The sequence below is a fragment of the Acinonyx jubatus genome, chromosome B1, assembly GCF_027475565.1.
Source record: "Acinonyx jubatus isolate Ajub_Pintada_27869175 chromosome B1, VMU_Ajub_asm_v1.0, whole genome shotgun sequence".
NCBI classification, from domain to species: domain Eukaryota; kingdom Metazoa; phylum Chordata; class Mammalia; order Carnivora; family Felidae; genus Acinonyx; species Acinonyx jubatus.
The window spans coordinates 65,595,129-65,611,085 of NC_069382.1; the positions used below are offsets into that span (position 1 = coordinate 65,595,129).

Sequence of the window (15,957 nt, forward strand, 5' to 3'; positions counted from 1 at the left end):
TATTTTCCAACTTCCACTCTGAGTATAAATCAAGACTATGGACAATCTTACCTAATCTAACAACCTCACTGCCAGAGAACTATAGGAACTCCTGTAAAATCATCTGGCAGCAGACATAATTCTGGTCCTAAGGGAGCATTCATGCAGTGTTTAAAACCAAGTATTATACATATGTTCTCTAAAGCCTCCCTGATGGCTGTGACAATACCAAAAATATTCAGATCATACCAGAAAGTTTGTCTGATTCCACTGCATTCTTACTCTGGCTTCTAAGGATGCCAACGTTCAGAATCCTCTCAACTGGCTTTCTTCCAAACTAAAACCTTGTTTTTTTCTTCTTCTTCTCCTCCTCCTTCCTGTCCTCCTCCTCCTCTTCTTCTATGCTTTAATAGTTTATTTTGAAGGACATTCTATTTTATGTATGTATGTATGTATGTATGTATGTATGTATTTATTTATTTTTTATTGAGAGAGAGAGAAAGAGAGAACATGAACAGGGGAGGGGCAGAGAGAGAGGGAGACACAGAATCTGAAGGAGGCTCCAGACTCTGAGCTGTCAGCATAGAGGCTGACGTGGGGCTTGAACTCTTGAACCCCGATATCATGCCGTGAGCAGAAGTCAGACTCTTAATGACTGAGCCACCCAGGTGCCCCTTGAAGGTCATTTTAAAAGCAAAGTTAGGGGCGCCTGGGTGGCACAGTCGGTTAAGCGTCCGACTTCAGCCAGGTCACGATCTCGCGGTCTGTGAGTTCGAGCCCCGCGTCAGGCTCTGGGCTGATGGCTCAGAGCTTGGAGCCTGTTTCCGATTCTGTGTCTCCCTCTCTCTCTGCCCCTCCCCCGTTCATGCTCTGTCTCTCTCTGTCCCAAAAATAAATAAAAACGTTGAAAAAAAATTAAAAAAAAAAAGCAAAGTTAAGGACAATCTGATCAAAAATTGCACAGAATACACTCATTAAATAAATGTGATGATTAAATACAAATAAGGGAAATGTTTTTTTTCCTGCAATTCTGGAAATAAGTTCTGTTGTTCTGAAGGTTTTTATACTTAAAAACAAACAAACAAACAAACAAACAGCAAAAACGAAAAACAAAATCCAAGGCGGGGATGGGGGAATCGTGGCAATTAAAGCTGCCTGTTAATCATGTAAATCTGCAGTGGAAACCAATTTTTTTCTGTTCTTCCCAATAAATCAGTTTCGATCTTCAAACTGTGTCTTGTTTTTGTTTAAAGGTAAGATGGTAGAAACCCAATGGGATTAGGTGGCTTTTTGTAAGCACAGCAAGTCCCTATAATAAAATAGGCACAACTGTCTGACCCACATAGGCACGAGTTGGCAAAGAATGGAGATCCACTATCTGTTTTGATGACTTTTCTGCATTCATATTCTCATCATCTACTATCTCCTTGACATGGTTGGTGAGACCACACCCAGAGTGAGGGTTTACCATACCTTGCGTCTGTGTCTCCAGCATCTGCTCTGGCTCCCTGGCGGACCCTGCAAGTCACAATCCCCGGAAACCAGTCTGCGCACCCAAGCCGCTCATTCTTCAGAGCCCTGTACCACGCCACCAGCTCCCAGCACAAACCGGTTTTACTCGTTTTATTATATTCCTAAGGCATACCACTCATCAAATGCTGGATCTCCAAGCTCTCCATAATTGTTAGGTTGACAACATACACAATAAATCATACAGCTATTTTTTTTTTAAAGCCAGCAAGAGTGTGTGTCCAACCCGTTGTGAAAACCACCTTGAGAACCTCAACTTCACATTAACTATTCCATCTCTAATAGTTTTTAAAGATGAACTTTGTCTCTCTTAAACAACAGAGAGGACCAACCAGTTGCCCATTACTTGGCCACTGACTTGGCTTGAACAACCTTCAGTCAGGCTTCTCTCCTCTCACAGTCCTCTCGGTTGTGGCTCCTCCCACCCCAAGTTTAAGTAAACTCTAAGGTGTAGAACAATCACTTATTACAAGAATCATTTGCACAGCATGAATTATTTCTTGTTAAACTTCCTCAGTGATGTTGTGTGCAAACCCCCACTTACTCATTTTTTCCCTCAAAGTCCCAGCTAGCATCCCCCTTTCCCTATAAAAGTCTCTCCCCCACAGTTTTTTTTTTGTTTGTTTGTTTCATTTTGAGACGCCTGCAGATCCTCAGATCAGAGCATCTTCTTTGTTACAATAGTCTTTTTGTATAAAATTTGTCCTCACATAAGTCCAGATTCGATTTTGCTTAACAATATTATGGACATTAAGAACATTAACAAATCTCCAGAGACTTCTAATATATTCTGTAAGTGTTTAATCCCCCCAAAATTTACAACAATAAATTTCTATTCACAAATATCCCTTTAGTTTGATTTTTTTCCATTTAGCTATTTATAATAACAGAATCCAATTAAAAAATGAACACATCAAATAAAATTATTTATAGCATTCTTATAGTGTGAAAGAACAAAGCTTTACAATCTTTGAGGTACTTCTAGCAAATCTGAAATAATTTCAGGTGTAAGAGACTTTGCAAATCTTCATTTATCTATTTATTTATTCTTATTTAAAAGCTGATTCTAAAAGGCAACCAACAGAATTTCAGAGTGATTTGATCATATGATTAGATAAAATCATGGATACCTGATCAATATATTTTGCCTATTTAAAGTTACAATATATAATTTTGAAGTAAACATAGAAGACAACACATAATACTGTTGCCAGAAATATCAACTTTTCACCATGAGGAAATTTGTGTGCTTGCAGACATGTGTGTGTGTTTTCTGGGTTGGTTTTATAATCACCGACATTATAAAAACAACACAAATCACGGTACCTGTAAAACTTTCAAGCACCTGAGGAAATAATGGGGAAAGAGATGTTCTTAGCTATAAATATCCCATGAGGATCACTTGTGAATTAATATGTTTCATTTGTTCTAGAGGTAGGTCTTTTAAGCATTTCAGTTGAACCCCCAACACTCTTTATATATATATACATATAATATCATATATTAATAATATTATACATATTATATGTATGTATATATTAAATAAATATATGAAATTTGTATGAAATTTGTATGAAATTATAAATGCTTCTCTCTGTGATATACAAATATAAAATGAGTGTCAAAGATTTTATTAAACTCATTATGCAATGAGGAAACCAGTAGGATGATAAGGCTAGTTCAAAAAAGATATTGAAGACTTGAGATTTATTTATTAATTTTTAAAAGTTTATTTATTCTATTTTGAGAGAGAGTGATAGTGGGGGAGAGGCAGAGAGAGAGGGAGAGAGAGAATTCTAAGCAGGCTCCACGCTCAGCTTAGAGCCTGATGGAAGGCTCAAACTGATGAACCATGAGATCATGACCTAAACCAAAATCAAGAGTCAGACACCTAACCAAATGAGCCATCCAGGTGGCCCAGGGCTGAAGATTTAAGCATTCTGTCATGTTAATAATGAAATAAATTTCCTAATTGACAAAACTCCTCAATATCCAATAAGAAAATAAATATGTAATCTATGTGGTTATACCTTCTACTGTACAAACATTTATAAATTAACCTGTAATTTTAGAATATTTTGCCTATACTTGTCAAATGCATTATCCTAGAAAATTAATTCTTCACTGACTATTAAGCAATGACATGAAAAGAATATTCAGGCATCATCATGTTTCATTTCCTAGTTTTTGTTAATATTTCTTTTTTTTTAATTTTTTTAAATGTTTATTTATATTTGACACAGAGAAAGAGAGAGAGCGAGAGAGAGAGAGAGAGAGAGAGAGTGTGTGTGTGTGAGCAGGGGAGGGGCAAAGAGAGGGAGACACAGAATCCGAGGCAGGCTCCAGGCTCTGAGCTGTCAGCACAAAGCCCAATGTGGGGCTTGAACTCATGAGCCATGAGATCATGACTTGAGCCGAAGTCAGACACTCAACTGACTGAGCCACCCAGACACCCTTGTTAATATTTCTTAATATCACTTGCTTATAAATGAAAGCCTGACATTTCTACTGTTTTTGCTGGTTGCTTTCATGTCCACCTACTAATGATTCCACCATTTTAGAGTCACCTCCTTTTAAAGGTATTTGTAAGCATTTCCTATACCCTGAGCTTAAGACAATCATACGAACCCATCTCTTCATGATCTTGGTATCTTTTATGTCCATCTTCTTTAAATCCAGCTGTTGTAGATGATTTACATGTCCCCATTTTTTTTCTGGGATAATTTTTCATCCAATTTTGTTGAAGATGTCTCTCTTCTGATGTTCTGTTAATGTTCTCATTATGGATGGTGGTTTTGTTTTATTTTGTTTGGTATGTTTTTTTTTTTTTTTCCCTTCTGATATCTACTTGTTCTTTTGTTTTGTTCCTGTAAGAGGAATTAGAGAGTCTATTTATGTTACCATCATTATCTTTCCTGGTCTATTGCTTTAATATATTTCACATATTTAGGGTTTTCATACAAGAGATATTTGGAGAGATAATTTCCTCTTCTTTACCCTAAATAAGGGAAAAATATTTTTGAGGTTTCAAAAGGACAATTTAGGTACTATGAGAACTTGTAAGCTAGTAACATATTTTAATCATTTTATCCAAGAAGTATTTATTAAATACCTATTGATAAATACTTTTTAAAAGGTCATCTGATTTCTTACAGATTTTTATGAATTCTATTGGTAAGTATGCTAAGCTGACTGAAATCAAATTAACCAATAGGTCCAAAAAATTCATGTTTATTGAAGAAATCTCACAAAATATAGAGTAACTGAGAATGCTGGTCACAAAGAATAATAGTAGCATTTTCCGTTTTGTTACTCCTATAAAAATCTGTCCCAAAGAAAAATCTTATTTACATAAAGCCTTACAATCAAAATATGTAAAATTTGGCCTATTATGATGATGAAAATAATTTTCTGCAAGAATCTTGTAAATAACATTGAAATAAGTATATTATATTTCATATTCATATTTATTTATAACATTTTAGTAATGTTACATACCACTGATGAACTGTAGTGCTATATCTTTCTTAGCAATTTGCTATCCTGATGGCTTAAATACCTCACCAACTTAAAAAATAATTTTAAAATAGTGAAAATAAAGTATATTCTATGATAATAGAGGCTTCCTAAATAAATAAGATCTGTCTAATGACTAATCAGTACCTTCCACATGTCTATAAAATAAATATTTGTGAACACCATTAAACTAATTTTCTTCCCCAAAGAAATTGTTTAAATACTGATAAGTTTGATACAGAGCCAACTACCACTTGTCTAAATCAAATTGAATATCAACTAGCCACAAAATTATCTCATTTAATTAACTACATTAATTAAATGAAATTTTACATTTTCTCTTCACTTCCAGAACAATTTCTAACAATCTCCACATGAAAATCTCTAAATGTTATTGTACTTTTTGCTATTTCCATTTGAATGTGCTGCTTCAAGGGACCAAAGTTGGATTTCTATCTATGAAATGAGGGCCATTTAGACCTTCACATGCAGTACTTGCTTTCTTGTTATTATAGGCACTCTTAAGATACATTTCTCTGTTTTTATTTTTTGAATTTAAAAATACTGATAGAGCACCCATTTGTCTTAAGACATCTATAACTCACAAGGAAAATTAACACTTATTTTCAATAAGTGATATTCCTAGACTCTAATGAAATTCTGTGTCTTAAGCAACCTCAGCAAACATTTAGCTTGTCCCAATAGCTCATAATGTTTGAAGAGATATCCAAGATATTTGTTATGTGACTGATATATTTGAAGACTAGATTAATCACAAATCTTTAGTGTAAGAAAAGCTTAGTTAAATATATTTTATGTTATGTTCAAGATAGTGTCATCTAATAAATAATATGTAACCACAAATACACCAATAACTTGTACAAAGAGTCTGTAGAAATGGTGAGCCCAGTGCAATATACAAACTAACCAAGATCCATATAGATCCATTGGGCAAATTTGAAAATGCTGCATTCTTGATTTATTATAATCTAATCCTTCTTTCTGCATAGGTCATAAGCGGGGCTGGCTAGCTTGCATCTCTGGATGCAATGATACTGCCAGCAGCATTATCTCTTTTTCCAAGTACTAAAAGTCAAAATTAAAAACTAAAAGTTTTCGATCTAGACCAAAAAGCATGACTTTTGATGATAAAATACTCATATATTTTTGTCCTGTACTTAAAACATTTCCTTAGCAATAAGCATTACTTGACGTGCTTTTAAAATGATTTATACAGATTATTAACTTCTCTATCAGAGGTTGTTAACAGAAAATATTGGAAAAGTTAGCACACAATAATGAAGTATATTTTCATTTATTTTTTTCTGTTTATAAGAAGTAGTGGTTTTTCACAGTATTTGTGTCATAATTCATATCTGATAAAGGCTAATATTTTTGTAAATTTTATTTGCTTTATTTAATTTCTTGCCAATTCCAAGACTGGAGGGAGTAGTCTAAATATAAGTGATTTCATTCTGCAGTATATCCATGTATCTCGTTATTATTCTGTCAAGCATTTAGCTAAGCTACACCATGCTATTGCTGGCTTGGCATACATTTTGTTTGATCAAACTGGCAGCAGGGGCCTCATGTGAGCACATGCCCTAGATAGCACCCCACAAAGTCACAAGTAAATGTAAGTCCCTGATAAGACTTCCCCAAAGGCCCTTGTGATGAACACTCTCCTGTGTCTCCCAGACAGAGCCTTTCCCCTTGTGTGCCCCTTATATAAGACCCTGTGGAATTTAGATTTTTTTGGGGGGGTTTGAATTGATTAATCTGGTCTTAGCCTGGGAACCCCAAAGCATCCAACTTAAGGACCCTAATAAAAGGATGTGCCTCAGGTCGGTCCTTCTTTCTCTCTGCCTGTATCATGCCTTGACCTCCTCACGTGACCCCTCAAGGTGTGCTGTGTACTTCCTCCAGGACCTTTGAGTAATAAACTTCTTTCAATTCCTTTGTGGCTTCTTCTTAAACCCCATGGTTCACCATGTGACACCCGGGTTCGACTTAACAAAGGGCAATTTATTAAAGCCACAACAATGTTGTACACCTTAAACTTAATACTATATGGCAATTATATATTGATAAAGATGGGAAAAAATAAATTAAATAAATAAATGTGTTTTAATTCCATTCTTTCAAAAATATATAGCATTATTTCTATATGTTAATAAGTAAAGGTAATAGTAAAGATAAGTAATATTCATTGAAGCCTAATAATATATCAGAACTTGTACTTTATGCTTACAATTTTAGAATTCAACTTGTACACAATGCAAAGTAGAATTATACACTCCTCCACAGTTTACAAATGAGAAAGCTGAGTTTTCTAAATGTTACATAACTCATAAAAGTAGTTAGGAATGCTTTGTTGTGGTAAACTTTCAGTTTTATTCTAATTTGAAAATGTTATATCTGGCAACCTAACCTCATTTTTAAACCTCCTAAATGAGACTATACAGGAGATAGAATTGTAGAATAAAGAATATTTTTCCTTGGAAATTTAAAATCTTTATTCGTTTTTCCAGTATTTGTTGATAATGAGAAGCCAAGTATAATTACATTTGTTTTCTGAATTTAGCTAGATAAGTTATATAATAAATATATTTCCTCAACATTTTAGTTATTATTGATTTTTCTAGCATATTATTGTTGATGAAAAGTTATCTTTCAGTCCAATGTTCTTTTTTCATATTAATACACATTGGTTTTTTTGAATATCTTTTAGAGCATTTATTTTTTCCTTTATGTTTTACAGTTTTAGCAGAATGTTTCTGTATATTCAGCACAATATTCATGTTTTCCTAATATAAAAACTTATGTATTTTATGGCACCTGGGTGGCTCAGTCAGTTAAGCATCTGGCTTCAGCTCAGATCATGATGTCATGATTCAGGAGTTTGAGCCCTGCTTTGAAATCTGCTTATAGCTCAGAGCCTAGAGCCTGCTTCATATTCTGTCTCCCTCTCTCTGCCCTTCTTTCACTTGTGCTCTCTCTCAAAAATAAATAAACATTAAAAAAACATTTTTAAAAACTTATGTGTATTTCCAGTTATAAAAAAGTATTAACTATTTTGTCTTTGGATAGAGCCTCATATATACTATCAGTATTCTAGAATATTCCACATAGACTTTGTTGGAACTCCTTATTTTATTCCACATGCACTTAATTTCTTGCTGTTCAATTTAATCTCTGGATTTTTTGTTATTGTATCATGGTTATTCCATTCTATAAATCTTGTGATAGTTGTTTTACCTTAATTTCTATTACAGAATATTAATTTTAAAAGAAAACACAGGACATACATATAATGGACTTAGAAATAACAAAATGAACACCTAGGACCCACAGTTCCAAGAAAGAGATGCGTATGTTCTTTAATTCTTAGATAACAATGTTCTGTGTATGTATATTAGATCAAGTTTATTAATTTCTATTCAAAATGCCTTTATCCTTTCTGATAGTTTCTGTTTGTCTATCAGTTACAGCTGTATATAATTTCTGGTGATTTTACTAAATTCATACCAAGTTAAATTTGTTACATATTCTTGGTGAATTGAAACTTTTTTCTTTTGAAATGACATACTGGTTAAGTTTTGCTTTAATTTCTATTTTATCTTATCATTATGTAGTTAGCTCAGCGTTTCTATATGTTTATATATATATTGGAAAGAGCGCTTTTTAATTGTGATTGTTTCTTGTTTTTTCTTTTTTGTGTAATCTGTCTGTAGTCATTTCCTCTGCTTTCTTTCTTAAGATTGATAATTCCACAATTACTATACCACATTCCTTTCTGTCAACTTAGAAGCTATATTTCTTTTATTGTTTTTTCTAGCAGTAGCTAGGAAATAGAGCATACATTCTTTACTTACCAAAATCTCCTGACACCCTCATTACTCTCACAGATAATAAAAGGAGTTTAATAATGTTAATTCCATTCATCTTCATCCCAAATGTTTTTCTATTCTTGTCATGTGTGAGGGTTACTTTTAGATGTCAGCTCGACAGAGCTAAGCAATGTCCACGTAGCTGGTAAAATGTTATTTCTGGGTATGTTTGTGAGAGTGTTTCTGGGAGAGATCAGTATTTGTATCAGTAGACTTAGCAAAGAAGATCACCCTCACCAATGTGGCACCCATTATTGAGAACCCAAATAGGAAAAGGCCAAGAAAGGGAGAAATTCTCTCTCTCTCTCTCGCTCTCTCTCTCTCTCTCTCTCTCTCTCTCTCTCTCTCTCTTAGATGTCCATTTTCTCCTGCCCTGTAACATTGGAGCTCCTGGATCTCAGGCCTTCAGACATAAACTGAATTACACCGGAGGCTTTTCTGGTTCTCCAGTTTGCAGGCAGCAGATTGTGGCACTTCTTGGCCTCCATAGCTATGTGAGCCAATTTCTATAATAAATCTCCTCTCTCTTGTTATATATCTTATCGGTTCTGTTTCTCTGGAAAACACTAACCAATACAGTATGCAATTTTATTTATTATCCATAAAATGTTTGACCCCAAAGGATATTATTATTGCTTGGTAGAATCAATATTCACATTTGCATTTTTATATTTACTGCTCTTCATTTATTTTTACATCACTAATACTTCATCTGAAAATAGTTCTTTCTGCCTGAACTTGGTGAACACTTTCAGAATGGCCTTTAGCTTAGGTCTGCTGGTAGTGCATTCTTTCTTTTAGGTTGCTAGAAAATATCTTTGAGTGGTGTGAATTCCAGAAGTGTATATTTTTTTCCTTGTCAATTATCAAATGTTTATGTATTTAGTGTTTTAAACATAGTCCACTATCCTGTGGCTTTAATTACTTCTGATGAAAAGTCAGCTATTTGTTTAAATTTTGCCATTAAAACATAGCGTCTCTTTTTTGCCCTGTAGCTCATTTATGATTTATTTTCTTTTTTCTTTAGATTTCTATGATTTCACTATGATGTAATTGGTTGTGATTTTCTTTATGACTTATTTGGGGCTATTGAGCATTTTTAAACTATGAATTGATGACTTTTAACTGCTTTGGAAAATTATTACCTATTAACTACTCAAATTGTTTTAAATTTCTTTTACTCCATAACCTCTTACTTTTCTTACTAGGTCTCCAATTAAGTATTTGTTAAACTCTACCTCCTATATCTCTTTTCTACTAGTCTGAACTTTTCCTTTTTCTTAAGTTTATTTATTTATTTTTAGAAAGAGAGTGTACACACAAATGCGTGAGCAAAAAGGGTGGAGGGTTAGGGAGAAGGAAAGAGAGAATCCCAAGCAGGCTCCATGCTGTCGATACAGAGCCTGATGCGGGGTTCTATCTCATGAAGTGTGAGATCATTACTGGAGTTGAAATCAAGAGGTGGACACTTAACTGACTGAGCCACACAGGTGCCCTCCCATCTTTTTAAACTTTGCATTCCACTTCTGTATCACTTATTTTGACTTATTTTCCTGGCAATTAATTCCCCCTCCAGATGTGTTTAAACTGTTAAATGCATTCACTGAATTGTTAATTATAATTTCTGTGTTTATCAGGTTTTATCATTTTTCTTGGCTTTTGTTTTTGTCTGACACTTAGATGTCACTATGTTTTTTTAATTTTCAATTATCTTATGAATATTTCAAGATTAGCTACAATCTCCTTGTAATATTAAGCATAGATTTATAAGTCTATCTTTCATTATTTGGGTGCCTAGAATTGATTATGTGCTAAACATTTTATTTGAAACAACTTGTTTTTAGAAATTATTCGAAAACTAGCATGAAGCTTTATTCCTTCAGAAATGATTCTTTTATATATATATATATATATAATATGGAAAACTAAAATCATTGGTATTATTGTATTACCTTATCCAATTCCAAAGCATAAGTTTCTCCAGACAACCCATGTTTCTTAAAGCCTAAAGGCAGGTCATTTGAATGTTGGTTTTCAAACTCTTAATATTTTATTCTAATGTGTCTGCCTGTGATCCTCCAGTCTTTACATGACATGGTCTTTAACCATAGTAGATCTGTTTTATCCCCTAGCCTGAAGGGTTTTTAAACCTGCAGCTTCTTGGATGTCTCTACTTATTTGAGAATAATTCCCAAATAAGTAAAAGAATTTCCCAATTCTGAAAGGTTTTGGCTGTGCCAAAATCTTCTGGTTTCCACCTTTTTCATTTTGGGAATATTATTATTACTTTTAATTTTCTTAGTTTTCTTTAGCTGTTAGAATAATCCCCAATACCTGTGTGAGAAGTACTGGAAGTTGATATTCTTTTCTGGTGGTCCTTCTTGTCGTTACCAATATTGAAACTTTTTATGTCTCTTTACTTATTCCTAATATTATTCATGTGTGCTTCTTTTTTCTGATCAGGCCAGACTTTTTATTATAGTTTGTTTGGTTTTATTCTGATCTTTTTATAATTTCTTAGAACACATTCGCAACCTTTTCATTTTTTACTTTCTTCTATTGTAACTGAAATAGGGCTGCAGATTTCTCTCAAATTATCCCTTTTGCTGCAACTCACTTTTTAACATTTTTACTAATTTCTTCATCATCATTCAGTTTCTAGCGTTTTGAAAAATGTACCATGGCTTTTGAGCTATGATTTATTAATTTTTGACCTATGACTTATTACTAATGCTTTTTGGTATTTTATTACATTAATACTAGTAATTTATTCTTATTTGTTATGAGTAATAATAGCCAATATTTATTTAGTACCTATATGGCTCAAAGTACATTATGTTTACTTTTCGCACTTAATCTTGGAAATAACCAGGTGGGAATAGATGAGATTGTTATATCTTCCTTTTCAAACAGCTTTGTGAAAGTTTAATTGACATGCAATATAGTACACATGTTTAAAGTGTAAAAGGTGATAAGATTTAGTATGATATATGCCCATGAAATAATTTCTGCACCGCAGATAATGGACATATCCATAGCCATCAAAAGTGTTTTCCTTCTCTTGTGTAATCTATTCCTCTCAGCTCTCCAAATTTCCTACTCCTTCCCCACACCACCATTGATCTATTGTCACTAAAGATTTTAAGTTTACATTTTTTTAATTTTATACAAACGGAATTAGATGAAAGTACTCTTTGTTTTACTTTTTTACTTGATGTAATAATTTTGATATCCATTCATGTTGCTGTTCATATCAATAGTTTCTTTTCTATTGCTGTAGAGCATTGCATTGTATGGATATCCTAAAGATATTTTATCCTTTCACTTGTTGCTATATGTTTTTATAATTTCTAGTTTTGTCTATTTCAAATAAAACTTCAACAAACATTAGCATTGAACTCTTTTCCATTAGCCCATAGATTTGTTTAGACAAATAATATCCAGAGGGCCTCACTATGCACTACTCCTTGAGATATTTGGAGAATTTAATCACATTAATCACACTGGATTAGGGGAACCACTTTATAGCAAAGAAAGTGTAATATTTATTTCAGGACTTTAGAATCTACTTTATATCCCATACTGCACCACCCTGAAATGACTAGCTGATAGAGTATTTGAACATTCTGCTGGAGATGTAGTTGATGTGTCCCACCGCCTTCTCCTTGAGACAATAGTATACAAGGTTGAGGTACTGTCTTCCAAGCTTTAGTATACAAATTGAACTAAAGACCTCTATATGTCATTGTATGTCCAACAGGAAGAATATATGTCTGACATAAGTTTGATAATTAAATATGGAAGCTGGATTTACCTCCACTTATCATCATTCTCAATAACACATGGAAGTGTTTTGGCTTTCTCCTCTCACATACTAATGCTCTGCCAAGTTACAGCTCGTATTCCCCAAAGGGAACATTCTTTCACCAGAGATCACAAAAACTAAGCTAAAAATGATGGCTGCCACTCAAGCACTTTAGGTTACTGTGTCCAAGGACCAGTAGGCAAAGGCAGGAGTCAGCAGTTTGGCAAGTGTAATGAACTCTGATTATTTCCGAAGGGGATAGGGCTGCTGTTACACAATAAGGGCAGAGATGAGATGTATAGCTATCATCCAGATAATCCATTTTGGTGCCTGTTGGTACACAGTTTCCCGGTCATGACTGTAAATGAACACCTTCACTAACCTCAGCTGAGAAGGACGTGGTGACCAGGGTCTCTACACTTAGGGAATGGGGGTCTGGGTCATAACAGCAGAGGAATCACTGATACAGGCAAAGCAGAATCTAACTTGAATACAGTAGAGGACGGAGATAATGAGTAGCCCACTGGATGGACTTTGGATGGACTTTGATCGGTACAGAGATATATTACCTAATTTACTTTTTAATTTTTTTTTTATGTTTTAATGTATTTTTGAGACAGAGAGAGAGAGAAAGTGAGCACAGGTGGGGGGTGGGCAGAGAAAGAAGGAGATACAGAATCCGAAGCAGGCTCCAGGCTCTGAGCTGTCAGCACAGAGCCCGATGCAGGGCTTGAACCCACGAACCGTGAGATCATGACCTGAGCCAAAGTTGGATGCTTAACCGACTGAACCACCCAAGCACCCCAACTAAATCTGCTTTTGACACAGGACTTATTGCACAGCTGTCAGCAGACAGACTGTAGCTGTCAGTTTCTTTATAATTACCTCAGTTTATCTTAGTGCAGGCCATATACAATGACTGATTGTGGTGCAGATTAAAAGGCTGGCCATCTGTGATGAGCCATATATACTCCTAAATTTTCTGTAAGATTGGCTGAGTTTTCATTTAGGCCTATTTTGCAGGCACACTTCTAACTTCCAAATCTACTTCTTCCATTTTCCTTTCCACAGGTGTTGATGCCCGATGAATAAATACCATGCATGCCACACTCCATCTAGGCATCTACTTGTGGAGAGCTCAGCCTACAAAAGTGTTCATAATGAAATCAGCTTCTGCTGCTTTTTGTCGGCAGTCTCCCACATAATAGTACTAATGTTATATATAGTGCAAACAGACACGCAAACAAATCTCAGCTTCCCCTAATGCATACCTACATTAACATAACTTATTAATTCATTATTCAAGTTTATTAGGGTTTTTACTGAACACAAGCCTAAATTAATTTGTGTAACTCCCCATCCTTAATCTACCCTTCCCCCCATTAAAGTGGCATTCCTCATAAAAAAAGAGTGAGAAGGATTTACATTTTTCTCTCAGAATCCAAACATGAAGTGGTTCCTCAGGGGGTGAAAGTACATTAAAAAAGTGTGGGGGCTTGGGGCCTCTGGGTGGCTCAGTCACTTAAGCCTCTGACTTCAGCTTAGGTCACCATCTTGTGGTCCATGGGTTCAAGCCCCGCATCAGGCTCTGTGCTGACAGCTCGAGCCTGGGGCCTGCTTAGGATTCTGTGTCTCCCTCTCTCTGCTCCTCCCCTGCTTGTACTCTGTCTCTCTCTCTCTCTCTCAAAAATAAATAAACATTAAAAAACATTTTAAAGGTGTGGGGGCTTATTATTCATTAGCCCCTGAAACAATCATTGTATGCAGAAAGGAAAAAGTAGTGTTTGTCCTTATCACTAAAAATATAATGAGAACATAATATAAGTCTAATGTACCTAAAATGTTAAAGAAAATGTTCTTTTCTGAAAATTATACTATCATATGCAACTTTAAGATTTTCTTATTCTTCACCAGATTACTTTCAAAAAACAACATATAAGTCAGTATTTGGTCATTTTAGCAAATGGTATAGTGATTATACGTCCAGGTTTTACTCTTTGGTAACAGTGAGATCAACTGAAAAACATAGTGTCACAAAATAACCTATAGGCACTGGTGGCCAAATACCTTCCCCCAAATCCTATCTAGGTTTAATTATGAAAACTCATCCTAAAATGATTATTTAAGGACGAAGTGGTGGGGTAATAATAAGAGATATTTATGTATATTCACGTGATCTCAACACATTTAGATGAATTCTTGTCAGTATTTATATATAAAGGAACAGGTAATATTCGCAGATTCCGTTCATTCTCAGTCTTTCACAGTGTAACGAAATATAGGTACTATTTTGGAAATGATGCATTTTTTTGTGAAGTCAATAAAGAATGTGCCTAAGGGTAAAGGAACAGTTTGTATATCAAAACACCCTGGAGAGTTGTCTAGGCAATGAAGATATAAGCTTTAAAATTTATATTTTAAGTCAAGAAATAAAAATGGTATTACTTTGTACTTGTCTAGCACAGCTAGTGCTGGTGCAGAATAAAAGGTTGCAACTTTATTCTCCTGCAGTCGTGCACCACGCCGCCACATCTCCCGTAGAGTCTGCCATTTTTAAGAAATCAACCGCAGTTCGGTCACTCTATTGGTAACAAGAATGCCCATTTAGCATAAACAATAGCAACGTTTCCCCCCAAGGAAAGCAAAATTTTGTCACTTTTCCTGATCCATGCATCCGTATTACTTTTAAGAGATGAAACAAATTGTCCATCTTGAATGGTATATCTCTTATAGATTGTGTTAGTCATAGTATCAGCTATTATTTCAAAAATGCACTTAAGAATTTTAATTTGAACTTCAAAATATTAGTTGTTCATATTTTTATTTAGAAGAGTATCTCTTTTGCTGTTATGGGTCATAGGCCAATTTGATAATACAAATAAAGTTACAGAACCTGTAGCAAAAACATAAGTGAACTTATTAATAAATGTAACTTTTTTGACAGGAATATCATTGATATTCTAATAAGGGAAAAACATCAAAATATTCTTGAATCTTGTTCATGAAACTGTAATGGTTATAAGAGTGTTAACTGAAGGATACTTGAAATAGATTATAAAAGATAATCAACTCTCCGTGTGTTAAGCATTTATACGACATTCAATTAAAATTAAGTTATTATAATTATGGATCAATCCTAACTGGTATTCAGTATAAGCATAATGATAAACAGTACTAATAACCATAGCTATTGAGCCCTTATTTGCCCTCTTTAAATGTTTTGCACTCTCATGTTGA

The 15,957-nt window shown here is 34.3% G+C and overlaps 1 pseudogene; it reads right to left on the reverse strand.

Moving 5' to 3' along the window:
• Positions 1-1,191: 1,191 nt before the first annotated feature.
• Positions 1,192-15,252, reverse strand: LOC106967471 (protein dpy-30 homolog; annotated as a pseudogene).
• Positions 15,253-15,957: the final 705 nt, after the last annotated feature.